We start from the raw sequence: 20,285 nt of genomic DNA, 5'->3' as shown, positions 1-20,285 counted from the left end.
CTCATCAAAATATCGAACGAATAACAAATTCACATGACTACTAATAGCAAGACTTCACCCATGTCCTCAGGAACAAACGTAACTACTCACAAAGCATATTCATGTTCATAATTAGAGGAGTAATAATATGCATTAAGTATCTGAACATATGATCTTCCACCAAGTAAACCAATTAGCATCAACTACAAGGAGTAATCAACACTACTAGCAACCCACAAGTACCAATTTGTGGTTTGGATACAAGATTGGATACAAGAGATGAACTAGGGTTTTGAGAGGAGATGGTGCTAGTGAAGATGTTGATGGAGATTGACCGCCTCCTGATGAGAGGATCATTGGTGATGAAGATGGTGATGATCTCCCCCTCCCGGAGGGAAGTTTCCCTGGCAGAACAGCTCTGCTGGAGCTCTAGATTGGTTCCGCCAAGGTTCCGCCTCATGGCGGCGGAGTTTCGTCCCGTAAGCTTGGCCACGATTTTTTTCCAGGGTAAAAGCCTTCATATAGCAGAAGATGGACACCGGAGGGCCACCAGAGGGCCCAGGAGACAAGGGGCGCGCCCAGTAGGGGTGGGCGCGCCCCCACCCTCCTGGCCAGGGTGTGGGCCTCCTGAGGTGTTTCTTCCGCTCAATAATTCTTATTAATTCCAAAATTAAGTTTCATGGAGTTTCAGGACTTTTGGAGCAGTGCATAATAGGTTTCCAATGTTTGCTCCTTTTCCAGCCAGAATTCCAGCTGCCGTCATTCCCCCTCTTCATGGTAAACCTTATAAAATAAGAGAGAATAGCCATAAGTATTGAGATATAATGTGTAATAACAGCCAATAATGCAATAAATATTAATATAAAAGCATGATGCAAAATGGACGTATCATATGACATCACATTTGTCCAGTCATAATTTCGAACCATTTTTCGTGTGCTGCTCCATGCTTCGAGCCGCGGTTGCTGTTGGCACGTCTTGTCAAAGCAGAGATCGTGTCCCCTTATTGCGGGATTCGCATCAATACAGGCATGGGTAACCCAAACGTACCATTTACACAGTCCTGGGGAATAGGTGAGTTTCGAGGTGAATGGGGAGGCGTTCAATATTTACTACCTTTATAAGGGGATAAGGATCCCCCTTCTTCTCCCATGCCTTCTCTCTTCCTCCGCCCTTCCAATTTGAGCTGCAACGCCCAAGTCCTCGTCTTCCACCTACTCAAGCTAGCACTCAACCATGTACGGATCCGGAAGTCAAGGCAAGTGGATGGTCTCCTCTGTCAGGGAGAAGGACATTACTAAGCTTTGGGCGGCCGGGTATTTGGCGAAGGAAATCGCCCACTGTCTTCCAGCCCAGGGGCAAATCGTCCCCACGTCGAAGCCCAACGAGAGGATGGTATTCATCCCTCATTTCCTTCGCGGGCTAGGGTTTCCACTCCACCCTTTCGTCCGCGGGCTGATGTACTATTACGGGATAGATTTCCATGGTCTATCCCCGAACTCTTTCCTCAACATCTCGGCGTTCATCGTCGTGTGTGAGGCTTTCCTTCGCAACGAACCCCACTCCGGGCTGTGGCTCAAAGTCTTCAACGTGAAGCCGAAGGTGGTGGACGGCCAGCACGCGGAGTGCGGAGGAGCTATGGTGAGTAAGCTATCCAATGTCTCCTGGCCGAAAGGCACTTTCGTGGAGACTGTCAAGGAATGGCAGAAACAATGGTTCTACATTACAGAACCCCGTGGCACCAACTGGGCCGCAGCTGCCAAATTCAACCCTGATGCTCCAATGCGGCTCACCTCCTGGGTCGAGAAGAGCCCGTACTATTGTTCGCCAGATGAGCTGATAGCGCTATAGACGCGCGTTCACAGTATGGTGGACAAGGATGTCAAACTTGTCGATATAATCCAGGTGATGCTAGTTTGCTGAATTCTCCCGTGTCAAAGCCGTAGCCTCCCGCTGTGGAAGTTCAATCCGAAGAAGCACCATACCCTGAAGAGGCTCTTCAAGACCACTCACAAAGATGCCTGGAAAATGCTCTTCAAGGGCAACGAGATACCGCCAGCCATGGATTCGGACCGTGGGCACGACATTAACCACCCCGCCAGCGAGGTGAGTTCCCAACGCGTCCTCTACTTGTTTGCTTCAAGGACGATATCTGAACGTTTACTGTCATTGCTTCTTCAGGAATGGATGGAGAGGGCCAAGCGGATCCAGTGTCCGGCTCCGCTACTTGAAGAACCAGTCATCCCGTGTTTAGTGAATATGCTAGTGCCGACGCCCTATACCAAGCTGGCAAAGAAGGCCAAGGGGGTCCGGAGTGGCCCCCATCGCAAGGGCGCTTCGGACGCAACGTCTGAAGACTAGACCCGCTCCTCCGCCGCTGAAGATGACGACGATGAGGAGGAGGACAACCCTCCCCTGATGAGGGAAGGAAGAAGAGGGCGGCCTCCATGAATCTGGAGGCAGGGACGTCCAAGAAAGGGAAGGGCTCCTTCACGGACAACTCCGCGTGGGACGTCGGCAACAGTCCGGAGCGACACCCCCGCACTAAGCCTCCAGCTACGTCGTAAGTTCTATGATCCCACATACCCATATGTCCAGCCTCTCCTCTTCAATGTATTGACATGGTTAATTATGCTATTGTAGTCCGGCCCATGATAGCTCCCAGCGATCTTCATCAAGAGGTTCGTTGGACTCGAAGGAGATGGCCAGCGAGACACCACTGGCCGCTTACTCTCCCAAGGCCAAGGGAGATGACGAGGTGCTCTCCCAATGGACCTTCCCAGGCCGGAGGGAGGCTCAAGAGGTTCCCAAAGGCGAAGCCCCTGTCGCCGAACACCAGGGGGAACCAATCCCCCTGGAGACTGGGGAGGAGGGTCGTACTCAGTTCGACCCTCAACCGGACCTGATTCCGGAGACCGATACGGTTCCGGAATCCGGCACACAACCTTCTTAGAAAGAAGGCGGTATGCCTATTCCACCGGTGACCCCTGTCCAACCAGGGGCACTAGATAATCTGCTGGAAGCGCTGCGAGGTGCTTCCATTGTGGATGAGCACCGTGTTCTCATGGAAACGGTGATTGAAAGGGTTCAGTCCGCCAAGAGCGGACTAACCGAAGCCTGCAGCAGCCTACTGACAGGTTTTGAGGTAAGCGACGAAAAAAAAGAGAAAATCCCAATATAGACAATAGCCCCTGATACACTGTCCGGTGCTTCGGAAAGAAAAAGTCGGATAGAGGATCAATCCTTTATTGCAGGAAACTAGCTAAATTTGTCTGGAATGGATATGCAGGCATCGCTGCTGGCCGCGGCCTCACATGCTGCCAAAGTCTCTGAACTGAAGCGGAGACTAGAGCAGGCCGGGGAGGAGCTGGGCCAGGTGAAGAGGCAGCTCCAGGAGAATCAGGGTATGTAATAACCCGGGAAATACTCGAAAAGAGTAAGATGATATTTATTGACCTAAGTGTCATGATATGCATAAGAGCAACGACCGAGGTCGAGGCCCTGAAGAAGGCCCTGGCCGAAGTCGAGGGGAAGGCTGTCAAGGAGCAGGCTGCCCGTACGAAGCTCAAGGCCCGGGTCAACGAGGTTCAATAAGAGCTCCAGGACGCGGTGAGGAAGTGCGAGACCTTGGAGCGAGACGCGTCGGTTCGAGAGACCAAACTCGCCAAGGCTCATCAGAGCGCTGAGACGGCCCGGAATGAGGCCCAGGGTGCCCTCCAAGAGATCTAGGAGGCCAGGAAGATTGCGGTGGGTAAGGCATTTAGTATGCAAAGCAAGTACATGAATAAGAAGTATCTCTTACTAACCCGAATTCGGAGTTCTCCAGGAGCCTGCGCAGATCTACCGTGTAGTGTGTCCGACACCGCGGAGTTCTTTCGAGCCGAGGAAGGGAGATCCACAGAGAAATTGTTCTGGTCGCAGTATCTTGCGCAGAGCATCTCGTGCCCTTCACCGATCAGCTGAAACAGCTGGTGGAGCTGCATAGGGTGGCCGAACTAGCCATGAAGGATTTGATAATCCGGCTATGGCCAGCCGAAGCTATGCCCGGTAGCTACTTCGGACTCGTGAAGCGGCTGGTGAACGCTTGTCCTCGGCTGGACGTCGTCAAGAGATCGTCCTGTATTGAAGGTGCGCGCATGGCCTTCGCCCGTTGCAAGATGTTATGGGCGAAGATGAACGTCGTCGAGCTAGCCAGGGGGCGCCAGAGGGCAAGGAGCACCGCACACCCGAGCGCTATTTTTTGGATGTCCTAGAGGGGTCTCACATTGTGGCAACGCAATGTGGGCAGGATATTATTTTCGAATGAATATATTCGTGTTTCCTTTGCCTTGTATGATGAAACAAAGTCGGTTTGTAATATAATGCTTGTTATGTTTTAATTTTATCCTCCTGTGCGGCCGTGTTGTATGGAATCTGAGGGTTGGCCAGTCGTCGGCTTCTGCCCCCACGTAGTTAGTATGGAAGTGTTCGGGATGGAATCTAAACAATCTTGATCCAATTATATGGTCCTTGAAGGAGTTGTTTAGCGCAACGAACCAGGCAATTAGACTATGCGGCTTAAACGCCCTCACTTAACCATAGGATTTTTACAATAAAACATAGGCGCAGCCCCTAGTATTAGAACCAGAGTGCTATGAGCGTCTGATCAGGAAGTACCGATCCTTCGTGTAATGCGGGAGAAATCTCCAATGATTTGCGACCTCCGAACAGCTGACCGGCTCTCACCGTATCATGATAGTAAGTTTTCGGCTTTCTCTACTGAGGTGCTCCTTTGGATAAACCAGGGCACAATTGCAGTAGTTCTCCCTTTACTACCTTAGTCGATATAGCAGAATGTAAGGTAGCAAGCACAGGAGCCGGGCAACCCAACTATTGAACAAAGGCATGATTCAGAGCCAATGCATATAATGCTAAATTCGGGGTGTCGAACTATACTGTAAAAGTGTTCGGACTTGGGTTGCCATGTTGTGGGGTGCAATGAAGCCCCTGGCGAGGTGGAACACACCGAGTGTGCGGGTGTTATTTGATAAATTTACCAGGAGGGAAAAGGCAAAAAGGAAGAAAGAGGAAGAACCAGTGGTAAGCTAGAGCCATGGAAATTTGGGCCACAAACTGTTTCTATTATAATTTCATTTGGTGCGTTAAAGCGCGTTTATACACATGGTGAAATAAGCAGAAAGGCTATTTACTATCCCTTCAACAAGAGAGAGCTGCGCATGGGTCCTGAAGAACAGGTAGAGTGATCGTTGAATGAAACCACCTAGAGAAGATCCCCATATGTCTGCGGCTCTCCCGTGCCGAGCTTGTATAATACCATCCAACAGGGTCAGCTGTCCTGACCGCTCTTATTCTTGCCGTATTGGTGTGTTTGTCCTTCGAGAGGACCCTTGATCAGGCCATCGGAGGAGGTCCGCGGGATTGAGGCCTGAAAGGAAAAAGTAAAAGTGAAAGTATTTGTGTATCCGGTGTTGGTTGAGCCGCACTGTGGGTCACAAGCTAGCTGTGCCTCCGCCGATGCCCATGGAATTTCGAGTGCGTAGTTATGTATGCACGGTGCGAATGCCACCACTTGATCAGGACTAAGATGGAGGCCGGATTGTTAGTTGAGCTCCTGACGAGCCTAGCTGTCCTGCTGCAGGGTAGTTCGGACCCTCTTAACGGTGTCAGAGGGCTCGGCAGACGAATTAGGGCTCTGCTTGAGAAGGTCGCTCTGTATTTCTGCTGCTAAGGTAGCTGTGTGCTCTTCTGTACGGAGGGAGCGTTCCACATTTCCGTTGACTGTGATGACACTGCGTGGACCGGGCATCTCGAGCTTAAGATAAGCATAGTGTGGCACTGCATTGAATCAAGCGAACGCGGTTCATCCGAGCGGTGCGTGATAGCCGTTGCGAAAGGGGACGATGTCGAAGATCAATTGCTCGCTTCATAAATTGTCCGAAGACCCGAAGAAAACTTCTAGAGTGATTGCGCCCGTACAACGGGCCTCGACACCTCGTATGACTCCTTTGAAGGTAGTCTTTGTGGGCTTGATCCGTGATGGATTGATGCCCATTTTTGCACTGTGTCCAGATAGAGTAGGTTGAGGCTTCTCTCTCCATCCATAAGGACGTGCGTCAGGTGAAATACATCGATGATTGGGTCGAGGACTAGTGCGGCTGAACCGCCATGACGGATACTAGTCGGGTGGTCCCGACAATCAAAGGTGATCAGAAATGACGACCATGGATTGAATTTTGGGGCGACTGGCTCTATCGCGTAGACGTCCCTTAGTGCCCGTGTGCGCTCCCTTTTGGGGATGTGTGTAACATATATCATGTTTACTGTTTTCACTTGAGGGGGAAACTTCTTCTGTCCCCCTGTGTTCGGTTGCCGGGGCTCCTCGTCGTCGTCCTCGCTTTGTGATCCCTTTTCCCTGTTCTCGGCGTTTAATTTGCCGGCCTGTTTAAAAACCCAACAATCTCTGTTGGTATGATTAGCTGGTTTGTCTGGGGTGCTATGTATCTCGCACGGGCGGTCGAGTATGCGATCCAGGCTGGATGGTCCCTGATTGTTTCTCTTGTATGGTTTCTTCCACTGGATGGACTTGGAGCCACTGAATCCGGCATTGACTGTAGTGTCGTCGGTATTATCACCATTGCTTCGGCGTTTGTGTATGTTACGTCAGGGCTTGCCGTTGTTGTTCTTAACCTCAGAGGGGCCTGCCTCACTGGCTGTGTTTTTGCTCCGAGCCAACCAGCTATCCTCGCCCGCGCAAAAGCGGGTCATGGGTGCCGTGAGGGCTGCCATAGATTTTGGCTTTTTTGGCCGAGGTGGCGGGCGAGCCATTCGTCATGGATGCTATGTTTAAAGGCCGCTAGGGCTTCTGCATCCGGATAGTCGACGATCTGGTTCTTTTTGGTTAGGAACCTAATCCAGAACTTCCGGGCTGACTCCCTGGGTTGTTGGACTATGTGGCTTAAGTCATCGGCGTCTGGTGGCCGGACATATGTACCTTGGAAGTTATCGAGGAAGGCTTCTTCCAAGTCCTCCCAGCTGTCGATAGAGTTTTCAGGCAGGCTGTTTAACCAGCGTCGAGCTGGCCCTTTGAGTTTTAGTGGGAGGTATTTGATGGCGTGAAGATCATCCCCGCGGGCCATGTGTAATGGAGAATGAAATCCTCGATCCATACCGTGGGATCGGTTGTTCCATCGTATGATTCAATGTTAATGGGTTTGAACCCTTCGGGAAATTCATGATCCATTACTTCATCGGTGAAGCAAAGAGGGCAGCGCTGATACGTCTCCAACCTATCTACTTTTCCAAACATTTTGCCCTTGTTTTGGACTCTAACTTGCATGATTTGAATGAAACTAACCCAGACTGACGCTGTTTTCAGCACAACTGCTATGATGTTGTTTCCTGTGTAGAAAACAAAAGTTCTCGGAATGTCCTAAAAATCCTCGAAGGCACTTTTTGGAAAATATAAAAAATACTGGAGAAAGAATCAAGACCAGGGGGCCCACACCCTATCCATGAGGGTGGGAGGCGCGCCCTCCCCCCTGGGCGCGCCCCCTATCTCGTGGCCCCCCTGAGGCTCCACCGACCTCAACTCCAACTTTATTTATTCCGTCTCGCGGAGAAAAGAATCAGGGAGAAACTTTCATCGCATTTTACAATACGGAGCCGCCGCCAAGCCCTAATCTCTCTCGGGAGGGTTGATCTGGAGTCCGTTCGGGGCTCCGGAGAGGGGGATTCGTCACCGTCGTCATCATCAACCATCATCCATCACCAATTTCATGATGCTCACTTCCGTGCGTGAGTAATTCCATCGTAGGCTTGCTAGACGGTGATGGGTTGGATGAGATTTACCATGTAATCAAGTTAGTTTTGTTAGGGTTTGATCCCTAGTATCCACTATGTTCTGAGATTGATGTTGCTATGACTTTGCTATGCTTAATGCTTGTCACTAGGGCCCGAGTGCCATGATTTCAGATCTGAACCTATTATGTTTTCATGAATATATGTGTGTTCTTGATCCTATCTTGCAAGTCTACAGTCACCTATTATGTGTTATGATCCGACAACCCCGAAGTGACAATAATCGGGATACTTCTCATTGATGACTGTAGTTTGAGGATTTCATGTATTCACTATGTGTTAATGCTTTGGTCTAGTTCTGTATTAAAAGGAGGCCTTAATATCCCTTAGTTTCCACTAGGACCCCGCTGCCACGGGAGGGTAGGACAAAATATGTCATGGAAGTTCTTTTCCATAAGCACGTATGACTATTTATGGAATACATGCCTACATTACATTGATGAACTGGAGCTAGTTCTGTGTCACCCTATGTTATAGCTATTACATGAGGAATCGCATCCGACATAATTATCCGTCACTGATCCAATGCCTACGAGCTTTCCACATATTGTGCTTCGCTAATTACTTTTCCGTTGCTATTGTTACAATTACTACAAAACCGAAAAACATTACTTTTGCTACCATTACCTTTATTATCATATTACTTTGCTACTAAATACTTTGCTGCAGATACTAAGTTATCCAGGTGTGGTTGAATTGACAACTCAACTGCTAATACTCAAGAATATTCTTTGGCTCCCCTTGTGTTGAATCAATAAATTTGGGTTGAATACTTTACCCTCGAAAGCTGTTGCGATCCCCTACACTTGTGGGTTATCAAGACTAATTTCTAGTGCCATTGCCGGGGAAGCATAGCTCTATTCTCTGAGTCACTTGGGATTTATATCTGTTGTTCACTATGAAGAACTTGAAAGATGCTAAAACCAAGATCTATCCCTCAACTACGAGGGGAGGTAATGAACTGCCATCTAGCTGTGCACTAGACTCTCCTTCTGTTATGAGTAAGTTTGCGACACCTAAACCTGCTACTACTATGAATTCTGATATGTCGCATGTTATTGATGATGCCACTTTTTCTATGCACGATACTTATGATGAAACTACTTCTGTGTGTGATACTACTTTTCCATTAGGTGAATTTCTTGATGAACAACTTGCTAGGGCTAGAGAGAATGAAATTATTGAAGATGTTATTATTGATGATAGTGATGATGAAAGTTCTCCGAATGATTATGAATTGCATGTTGTTCCTAAGGGTTATGTTATGAATGAAGAAGCTGCTAGAGCTACCTTTGCTTGCAATGATAGATATGATCTTAAGAAATTATTAGCTAAATGGAAGCAGCAGTCTCTTAATGCTAGAATGAAACTTGACCCTGCTTTTTCTATTTCACCTATCTGTGTTACTGATAAGGATTATGAATTCTCTGTTGGTCCTGAAACTATTACTTTGGTAGAATCCGATCCTTTTTATGGCCTTGAATCTGAAACTGTTGTGGCACATCTTACCAAGTTGAATGATATAGCTACCCTGTTTACTCATGATGATAAATCTCGCTATTTTTATATCCTTAAGATATTTCCGTTCTCATTAAAGGGTGATGCTAAGACTTGGTATAAATCTCTTGCTCCTGGTTGTGTGCGTAGTCCCCAGGATATGATTTATTACTTCTCTGCTAAATATTTTCCTGCTCATAAGAAACAAGCTGCCTTGCAGGAAATATATAATTTTGTGCAAATCGAAGAAGAGAGTCTCCCAAAAGCTTGGGGGAGGCTTCTCCGATTACTTAATGCTTTGCCTGATAATCCTCTCAAGAAAAATGAAATACTTGATATCTTTTATAATGGACTAACCGATGCTTCCAATGACTACTTGGATAGTAGTGCTGGTTGTGTTTTCGGGGAAAGAACAGTCAACAAAGCTGAATTACTATTGAATAATATGTTGACTAATGAAAATAATTGGACTCTTCTTGAGCCAATTCCTGAGGCAATTCCTGAACCAATTGAGCCAACTCCTGAGCCTATTCCTAAACCCACTCCGAAGAAGAGAGGTGTTTTATTTCTCAGTCCTGAAGATATGCAAGAGGCAAAGAAATCAATGAAAGAAAAAGGTATAAAAGCTGAAGATATTAAGAATTTACCACTTATCGCAGAAATACATGGTCTTAATATACCGCCTGTTGAAGAACCACATTTTCTTGATAACCCGACACAGGTAGTAAAGGTAAATTCTCTCTGTAGATATGATAAAGTTGAAATCCCCTCTACTAAATTTCATAGCCCTTGCTTAGATGAATTTGATGACTTCATGGCTAGACAAGAAAGTTTTAATGCTTATGTCGGTAGAGAGTTAAAGAATAATGCTTTCGAGATAGGACGCGTAAGTGATAATATGGCTAGAGTTCAAGGTGAACTTAAACTCATTAGCAAATTTGCGTCTATGGTTGCTACTCAAGCTGAGCAAGTACTTAAAGCTCAAAATGATTTGCTTGATGAATTAAATAATAAAAATAACTTCGCTATTAGAATGGCTACTAGAACTGGTAGAATGACTTAGGAACCTTTGTATCCTGAAGGCCACCCTAAGAGATCGAGCTAGATTCTCAGAGAAATAATTTAGAAGCACCTAGTTCTTCCAAAAAGAAGAAGAAGAAAAACGATAGGACTTTGCATGCTTCTAGTGAACCTACTGTAGACACACCTGAGAATCCCAATGATATTTCTATTTCTTATGCTGAAACACAATCAGGTGATGAACATGAACCTAGTGATAATGTTAATGATAATGTTCATGTAGATGCTGAACCTAGCAAAAACAATGATGTAGAGATTGAACCTATTGTTGATCTTGATAACCCACAATCAAAGAATCAACGTTATGATAAGAGATGTTTTGTTGCTAGGAAGCACAATAGAGAAAGAGAACCATGGGTTCAGAAACCCATGCCCTTTCCTCCTAAACCATCCAAGACAAAGGATGATGAGGATTTTGACCGCTTTGCTGAAATGATTAGACCTATCTTCTTACGTATGCACTTGACTGATATGCTTAAAGTAAATCCTTATGCTAAATATATGAAGGATATCATTACAAATAAAAGAAAAATATCGGAAGCTAAAATTTCCACCATGCTTGCTAATTACACTTTTGAGGGTGGAATACCAAAGAAACTTGAAGATCCGGGGGTACCAACTATACCATGCTCCATTAAAAGAAATTATGTTAGAACTGCTTTATGTGATCTTGGAGCCGGTGTTAGTGTTATGCCTCTCTCTTTATATCATAGACTTGAATTGAATAAGTTGACACCTACTGAAATATCTTTGCAAATGGATGATAAATCAATTGCCATACCTGTCGGTATTTGTGAGGATGTGCCTGTTGTAGTTGGAAATGTCACTATCTTAATGGACTTTGTTATTCTTGATATTCCCAAGGACGATAGTAAGTCGATTATCCTTGGTAGACCTTTTTTGAACACTACAGGGGCTGTTATTGATTGCAACAAAGGCAATGTCACTTTTCATGTTATTGGTAATGAGCATACGGTACACTTTCCAAGGAAACAATCTCAAGTTCATAGTATCAATTCTATTGGAAAAGTTCCAACTATTATTATTGGAGGTTTTGAATTTCCTCTCCCTACTGCCAAGAAAAGGTATGATATTCTTATTGTTGGGGATTTTCATATCCCCGTTGAGGTAACTTAGTGTTATTCGAAATTTCTCCGGTTTTGTGTTATTCGGAATGAGTTTGTTAACAAGACTTGATCAACCTTGTTAGTGGATTCATTTTGATGATCATGAGATGGATGAAACTAGAAGGCACAATCTTCTGTACCCTCTTTTTACTTTCTGTTATTTAGAATAAATAAATCAAAAATATTATTATTCGTTTGTTTTCTGAATTATCCGTGCAATAAAAAATTATCCTGAAAATAAAAGTGCTCCAAATGCCCTGCAAATTTAGTATGATTTTTTATGGAATATTTGAGGATTTTAGGCACTGAAATCACTGGAGGAGGGGCAAGCACCAGACCACGAGAGTGGAGGGCGCGCCCACCCCACCTGGGCGCCCCCCTGTCTCGTGGGCCCCTGGTGGCCCCCCTCCACTTATGCCAGCACCCACACACTTCATCTTCTACCCAAAAAATCCCCATCCAGCTAAAGCACGACTTCTAGCTCATTTTGCTGCGATTTTCGATCTCCTTGCTCAAAGCTCCATTCACAAAACTGCTTTGGGAGATTGTTGCTTGGTATGTGACTCCTCCATTGGTCCAAATAGTTTTTGTTTTAGTGCTTTATTCATTGCAAATTTTTGCTGCATAGGTGACCATGTTCTTGAGCTTGCGTGTTAAATTTATGAGGTCCCAAGTAATTCCAATGCATGATATAGGCTCTAGGCACTTGTAGGAGTAATTGCTATCAATCTTGTTTAGTTTTATTCACTTTTATTTTGAAGTTACTAAAATTTCAGAATTTTTCAGAAAATTTTATGGAGACTTTTAAGGGGCTCTTCTAGCCAAGGCTCTTAGGAAAAACAAGCCAAAGAGAAGAAAAAAGCCAAGTATAATCTTCTTCGCCTGGCGGAAGTACGGCCTGTGAATGGCCATGTGATAATTTCTTGAAAGAAGCTGGGATTCATGAAGATTTTTATTCTTTAATCGAGAATGCGGACCTCACCGATTTCCTCCACGACCGGATGGATCAGTATCTCTTACTTACCAATACTTTCGTGCAAAATTTTTATTATTATCCTAAGAAGTCACCGCCTTCAGTATCATTTCATTTATATGATGAATTCAGAGAAATGTCTTTACTTGACTTTTGCGCGGTATGTAGGATACCATTTGAGGGAGAATTAGAGGAACTACATCGTAGAGATGTGGATAGCTTTGTTAACACTATAGTTGTAGAGGAGCCAAAGAAAGGTTCCGAGGCAAAAATCTCTAGCATACACTTTCCTGTTTTACGCTATTTTGCCATATTTGCTAGTAGATGCTTGATTGGTCGTGGAAATAGTGGGAAATTTAATGTTCCTGATATTATCATTCTTCAGCATGCCTTGTTTGGAGACAATAGTTTCAGTATGGGTGTCGTCATTGCTAAACGGCTAAGCCTGAATCGTACAAAAGGCCCCATATTTGGAGGTATCTATGCTTCACGTCTTGCTAGACATTTTGAAATACCTATTAGGCACCATGAGAAAGAGAAGACAAAATTTCCTCCTTACATTTTAGATTACAAGAGCATGGTAGCCCACACGTTTATTGTTGACAACGAAGAGAAGATGCTATTGTATAACCTTAGATTTAATGAGGAACACAATAGACTATTGTTTTGCCTGCACCTTTGTTGTTTGATTTGCTTGCAGATAATTTTCTTGTCACGCCAAAGGCGGTGTATGCTCATCGAGCCCAAGCATCCACTCCAGAACCTGAACCTGAGCTGGAACCTGCACTGGACCATTATCGTGCATCATCTTTCGAGTGGGATCCGGAGATGGCCAGCCAGTGCTATCCTTATTACACTTCCCAGTACACCGGGGAGAGTAGGAGCGGTCCTTGGTATTAGACCAACTTAGGAAAAAAGCCTAAGCTTGGGGGAGTACATATTTCTCACCGACTTTACATTCATGTTCACACACTATACTAGTCGTCGGTGCTCATACTCTATCATTGTATTATCCATGCTAGTTTAAATTTCTAGTTTCTTCTTATGTGTTTGATAAACCTTAAGAAAAACCAAAAAAATTAGTTAGTTTAATTTCCATGATTGTAGTAGAATTATAATGAAAACCCAAAAAGATTTCTCGTTCTTCTTTTTGCTTGTTGGGAGCTTTCCCGTGTAAATAGTTTTCTTTTCTTTTCTTTCCATTGGGGGTAGAGAGTAGAAGATCATATTGAAAATGCTTAGTGGTTCTCATATGCATACTTGTTTATTTAATTTAGAGCCCATATTACCTTGTCTTCTCTCTTGAGTTGAATGCTTGCAGATTCCAGCTTAGTCTAATGCACGTGCACTATTATTATTATACACATCGTTCGGTCGTGCAAGTGAAAGGCAATAATGGCGATATATGATGGACTGATTGAGATGAGAAAAGCTGGTATGAACTCGACCTCTCTTGTTTTTGTAAATATGATGAGTTCATCGTTCCTGATTCAGCTTATTATGAAGTAAACATATTTGCAATGACATTTAGAGATTATAGTTGCTTGTGCCATGCTTGATTAGCTATGAGTTATAATGGTTTACCTTGCGTGCCAACATGCTATTAGAATGATTATGATGTGGTATGATGGGATGGTATCCTCCTTTGAATGAATTGAGTGACTCGACTTGGCACATGTTCACGCATGTAGTTGAAACAAATCAACATAGCCTTCATGATATTTATGTTCATGGTAGATTATATCCTACTTGTCGATGTCAAAACCGGCGGATCTCAGGTAGGGGGTCCCGAACTGTGCGTCTAGGCAGATGGTAACAGGAGACAAGGGACACGATGTTTTACCCAGGTTCGGGCCCTCTTGATGGAGGTAAAACCCTACATCCTGCTTGATTGATATTGATGATGTGGGTATTACAAGAGTAGATCTACCACGAGATTAAGGAGGCTAAACCCTAGAAGCTAGCCTATGGTATGATTGTTGTTATGTCCTACGGACTAAAACCATCCGGTTTATATAGACACCAGAGAGGGCTAGGGTTACACAGAGTCGGTTACAATGGTAGGAGATCTACATATCCGTATCGCCAAGCTTGCCTTCCACGCCAAGGAAAGTCCCATCCGGACATGGGACGAAGTCTTCAATCTTGTATCTTCATAGTCTTGGAGTCCGGCCGATGATGATAGTTCGGCTATCTGGACACCCCCTAGTCCAGGACTCCCTCAGTAGCCCCTGAACCAGGCTTCAATGACGACGAGTCCGGCGCGCATATTGTCTTCGGCATTGCAAGGCGGGTTCCTCCTCCGAATAATTTATAGAAGATTGTGAACACCCGGATAGTGTCCGGCTCTGCAAAATAAATTCCACCTTCCACCGTAGAGAGAATAATATTTACACAAGTTCAATCTGCTACGTATTCCATGGCGTGACGTCACACCTCAACCAAGCCTTTACTTGAATCGTTTTTATTATACCACCTCAGCACGTTTAGCGAAGCGGTTTCCTTGGCACGTCTTGTCGAAGCAGAGATCGTGTTCCCCTTATTCCGGGATTCTCATCAATACGGACGTGGGTAACCCAACCGCGCCATTGATTGCGGCGCTTGCGAGAAAAGCGAGTTTTATCAGGCCAGTGGGGATGCATAGTTTCGTCCGCCCATATATAAGGGGATAAGGATCCACCTTTTTACCTGCGCCTTCTTCCTCCTTTGCTTATCCATCTCCGCGTACTCGAGCTCCAGCACCCAAGTCCGCACATCTCACCTCAACCTTCCCCAACTATGTCTGGAGCGGGAGGCAAGTGGATGGCCTCCTCCGTTACGGAGGGGCACATCAAGAAGCTGCGCAGCGCCGGATATCTGTCCAGCGACATCGCGCACCGGCTCCCCGACGAGGGGGAGCTCATCCCCACCCCCAGGCCCCATGAGAGGGTGGTATTCCTTCCCCATTTCCTCCGCGGACTAGGCTTCCCACTCCACCCCTTTGTCCAGGGGCTCATGTTCTACTACGGCCTGGATTTCCATGATCTGGCCCCGAATTTCATTCTTAACATCTCGGCGTTTATCGTCGTGTGCGAGGCCTTCCTCTGCATCCAGCCCCACTTCGACTTGTGGCTCAAGACCTTCAATGTCAAGCCGAAGGTTGTGAAGGGCAGCCAAGCGGAGTGCGGAGGCGCCATGGTGGGCAAGATGCCCAACGTTACTTGACTCGAGGGCGCCTTCGTGGAAACCATCAAGGGGTGGCAATCGAGGTGGTTCTACATCACCGAGCCGCGTGACCCTAAATGGGCAGCGGCCCCCGAATTCAGATCTGGCATCCCCACATGGCTCACCTCTTGGAAAGAGAGTGGCCTGACCTGGGGCGATTCAGAGGAGCTGACCGGACTCCAAGCCTGCGTCCAAAAGCTAGTGAACAAGAAGCTCAAGCTTGTCAATGTAGTCCAGGTCATGCTCATCCGCCGGATTCTCCCGTGCCAACAACGGGCCTTCAAATTGTGGGAGTTTGATCCGGCCCAGCACCGAACCTTGAGCGGGCTCTTCGACACTAAGTACGAAGAGGTCTGGAAGGTGCTGTTTAAGGGCGCCGAGGCTCCCGCATCCGCTACCGAAGATCGCGGATTCAGCTCGCAGCGCCAGGCTAGCGAGGTATGCGATTCTACCCTTTATGGGACACTTGTTTTCTATAGTTTGACTCTATGCGGGATCTAAACTCCCTCTCCTTTGACAGGACTGGCTGAAGAAGGCCGAGCAGACTAACTGTTCGGCCCCTTTGCCAGAAGACCCAGCGGACGCCCGCTTAGCGGGGCTGCTGGTTCCGGAGAAGAAGGCCAAGAAGAAGGCCACGAGCACTCGAAAGAGTTCCTGTTTTCAGGTGTCCGATGACTCCGAGGCGGACTCCTCCCACGCGGATGAGGAGGAGAAGAAAGAGGCCTCTCCCCCAGCGGGGGGAGGGAAGAAAAGGAAGGCCTCCCCAACGAGGGAGGCCAAAGGGTTCAAGAAGGGAAGGACTCTTCCCCCGGACTGTTCTGCCAACGCCGGTGGCGACGACGAGGATTGGCCCTCAAGGGCCAAGCCCCTGGCGATATCGTAAGTATCCAGACTCCCGAACAACTTCATGATTTTTTCTTTTCGCCACATGGTGTCTTTCTAATGCCGCATACAACCCTGCAGTACGCCCAAGGACGTTCTTCCCGCTTCATCGAGCGGATCCTTGGGCACGTCGGATGTGAATAGTACTTCACTTCCAACCGCCTCCACCCCCCGTGACGCCGATGATGCCGAGGTGGGATCCCAGAGAGGGACCCACCCGGAGGAGGAGGACCCGGAGGCGCCACAAGGCGACCTCCCGGACTTCGTACCGGACTCCGCACCAGAACCTGCAGTGGTTCCGGAGTCCGGCAGGCGGCCCCTTCGTAAGAAGGGCAAGACCGTGACACCGGCGGCCTCCGTCCAACCGGAGGCGCCGGATAACTTGCTGGAGGAACACCGGCGCTTCCATCGAGGAGGAACACTACACTGTCATGAGTGCGGTGATTCAGAAGGTCCAGCTCGCCAAAAGCGGGCTCACCGCGATCTAAAAGCTCAGCGTGTCGAACTAACAGAACAAGAGACACAAGCTTTATACTGGTTCGGGCCACCGATGTGGTGTAATACCCTACTCCAGTGTGGTGTGGTGGATTGCCTCTAGGGCTGAGGATGAACAATTACAAGGGAAGAACAACCTCGTGAGGAGAGGTGCTCTTGTGCTTAGCGAGCGTGTGTGGATGAGGATGATATGAATGGCTCCAGATCAGTTGCCTCCTACTGTGGTGGCTAGTCCTATTTATAGAGCCCCTGTGTCCTCTTCCCAAATGTAGACGGGAAGGGATCCAACAGCGGCCAAATTTGAAGGGAGTCAACTGGTAAAAGTTATCCTAACTAAAGGCGGTTTTCGCCTGCCAAAGGCTCTGGTTGTGACACCGTCTTGGGCTCCACGGTGACGTCCATCCTACCGTCCTGCCAGTCTTGGTCTTGTTGCACCTATATGGAAACCTTTGCCTGATGCCTCGGGACTCCTCGCCTGCGCTTGCCTCTTTAGCACCAAAGAGGAAACGAGTACACTGCACGCGCTAGCTCCCGCCTGGCCTTGGTCGTCATGGCTTGCGTCACAGGGACCTCGCGAGGTGCCCCTCGCCTTGATCTCTCCGCCCCTCATGAGCCAGCCTACTGAGGCTTCCCCCGAGGAGGTCTTGCGTCATCCGTCTCGTGAGGCATGGCTCCTCGCGAGGGTCTTGAGTGTTTGCTGATGAAGATGGGCCGTACGGGTCCGCTGGTGGAGCCACGCCGTGAGACACAGGCAGGCAAGTCTAGGGACCCCCGTTCCCAGGACGCCGACATGCTTGTCCAAGGATGGGCAGTACCCAAGCACCGGTCCACCCACATATCAAATTATCAAAGTAATGAACGTGAATCATATGAGCATGATGAATACTAGCTTGACGATAATTCCCATGTGTCCTCGGGAGCGTTTTCCTTTATATAAGAGTTTGTCCAGGCTGGTCCTTTGCTACAAAAAGGATTGGGCCACCTTGCTGCACCATATTTACTTTTGTTACTTGTTACCCGTTACGAATTACCTTATCACAAAACTATTTGTTACCGATAATTTCAGTGCTTGCAGGGAATACCTTACTGAAAACCGTTTGTCATTTCCTTCTGCTCCTCGTTGGGTTCGACACTCTTACTTATCAAAAGGACTACGATAGATCCCCTATACTTGTGGGTCATCAGGGGTTGGATGAACAGTTCCCAGTGGGGGTTGGATGAACAGGACCCCGTGGTAGTAGAGGCCGTTGCCGCTGGATGAATAGGACCCCGATCTAGCAGGTTGGGGGTGGATGAACAGGACCCCGTGGAGGGCTGGTTGAACAGTAGCCAGTGAAGGCTGGATGAACAGGACCCCGTGGAGGGCTAGTTGAACAGTAGCCGGTGGAGGCTGGATGAACATGAGCCCGTGGAGGCAGGAGGGAGATACCGTGGATGAACAGTAGCAGGTAGAGGCTGGAGGAGGTCGACGGTGCATGAACAGTAGCCCATGGAGGCTGGAGGTGGTCGACGGTGGAAGAACAGTAGCCTGTTTCGACCGTAGGAGGTCGAAGAGAAGTCCGTTTACTCCGTTTTGTGGTACGCCACACCCCTCGCGATGAACAGGACCCCGTTTCGACCATAGGAGGTCGAAGAGAAGTCCGTTTCCTCCATTTTGCAGTATGCCAGACCCCTCCCGATGAATAGGATCTCGATGAACAGTAGGCGTTTCCTCCGTTCTGCGGTACGTCGGGCCTCGTTTCGGCTGTTCCGTCCAAGCCAGTTGGCTCCCAATGAACAGGACGCATTCCTTTGCCTCCCGATGAACACGACGCAGTTTCTCTATTCCGACCTAGCCGGTTGGCTGCCGATGAACAAGAAGTTGTCGATGTACGCGTTCGAGACCCCGCCCATATGTATGTACATAGTCGTATTTACTTTCTTGCAGCATGGCTGTATGTACATGTACATGATTTATATAGGAATGCCTCAACTGCTACGTCACACGTGCCGCTCCTTGCTCGGCCACAGTTCATCCTTGCAGAGAGACCGATCGACTAGTATGTACGTACACATTCGCTACCACAGAGACAACCCTACGTATAGTTCGACCCGGTGGGTCCCAACTGTCAGGGAGAATAAGGAGGCACTTCCTTGCATGCGAAGATATAGCTAATGGGTCCCACATGTCAGGGGGGAATCATTTTTTGCCCATAATAAGGACGCACTTCCTTGTGTGCGATGATGTAGCTGGTGAGTCCCGGCTGCCAGGGGGAGAAAGCATTATTTTTCTGGGTAAAAAGGATGCAGTTGCATGCATGCCTCCATGGGCGTGGTGCGTCCCCACTGTCAACCTCTCTTGTATAGTCATCTTCCGATGACTCTCATTTTTTTGATCACATTGACCACACAGTGCCGAGCGCACCAAGGTCGATGGACAAGGGCGAGGCCCCAGACTGGAACGACCCGAAGAAGACCCACTATTTTCGCATAATAAGGATTAATGAGGAACTTGCTTGTGTGGGTCCCTACTGTCAGCCTCTCCACTTACATCCCTCTTCTGATGGTTGTTGTTTGTTGACCATGTTGACTACGCCGCGCCGAGAGCACAAACGTGATGGATGAGGGCGAGGCCCAGGAAGGGAACGACCCGAAGCCGGTGAAACCACAGTAGCAGATGTCCACGCTGAGGGCAGTACGAGGGCTGACTAGTCGGCTGCGGGGTGAGGCTGACGTTGCCGAAACATAACTGGATGTGCGGGTAGTCCCACCGGCGCTGGTTTGGGCGGTTGGAGCAGTAAGATCAGAGATTAAAGAAGCATGACGACCGTTAGATGGACATCCAACAGCCAATGCTCTGTGTTGACTAAGTTGACAAACCCTTGCGTATGTGGAAAAAAAAATTTAGGACAGCGTCATCGTCGACCTAGTAGGCTGAGAAGTCAGCCTCCAAATCTATGGAAAACAGCATACAACCCATTTGCCATTAGTTTCAATAATTTACAGCATATTTGCTAATTATTAAGGATATTTTGAAGCCCATATTTTTTATTAGCATAACAGACCATATTCTGGGCACTTCTAAAAAATTCAATGAAATTTTGCATATTTTGGTAAGGTCCAAACTCTTTTAATCATGAAATTTTGAGCCACGTTAAACATATATTTTTTAAATTATATCAAAATAAAATTAAAAAAATCACCGCAAAAAA

Source organism: Triticum dicoccoides, chromosome 5B (genome assembly GCF_002162155.2).
Source record: "Triticum dicoccoides isolate Atlit2015 ecotype Zavitan chromosome 5B, WEW_v2.0, whole genome shotgun sequence".
Classification (NCBI taxonomy): domain Eukaryota; kingdom Viridiplantae; phylum Streptophyta; class Magnoliopsida; order Poales; family Poaceae; genus Triticum; species Triticum dicoccoides.
The sequence above is the reverse complement of the archived record's forward strand: the minus strand, read 5'-3'. Positions refer to the sequence as shown.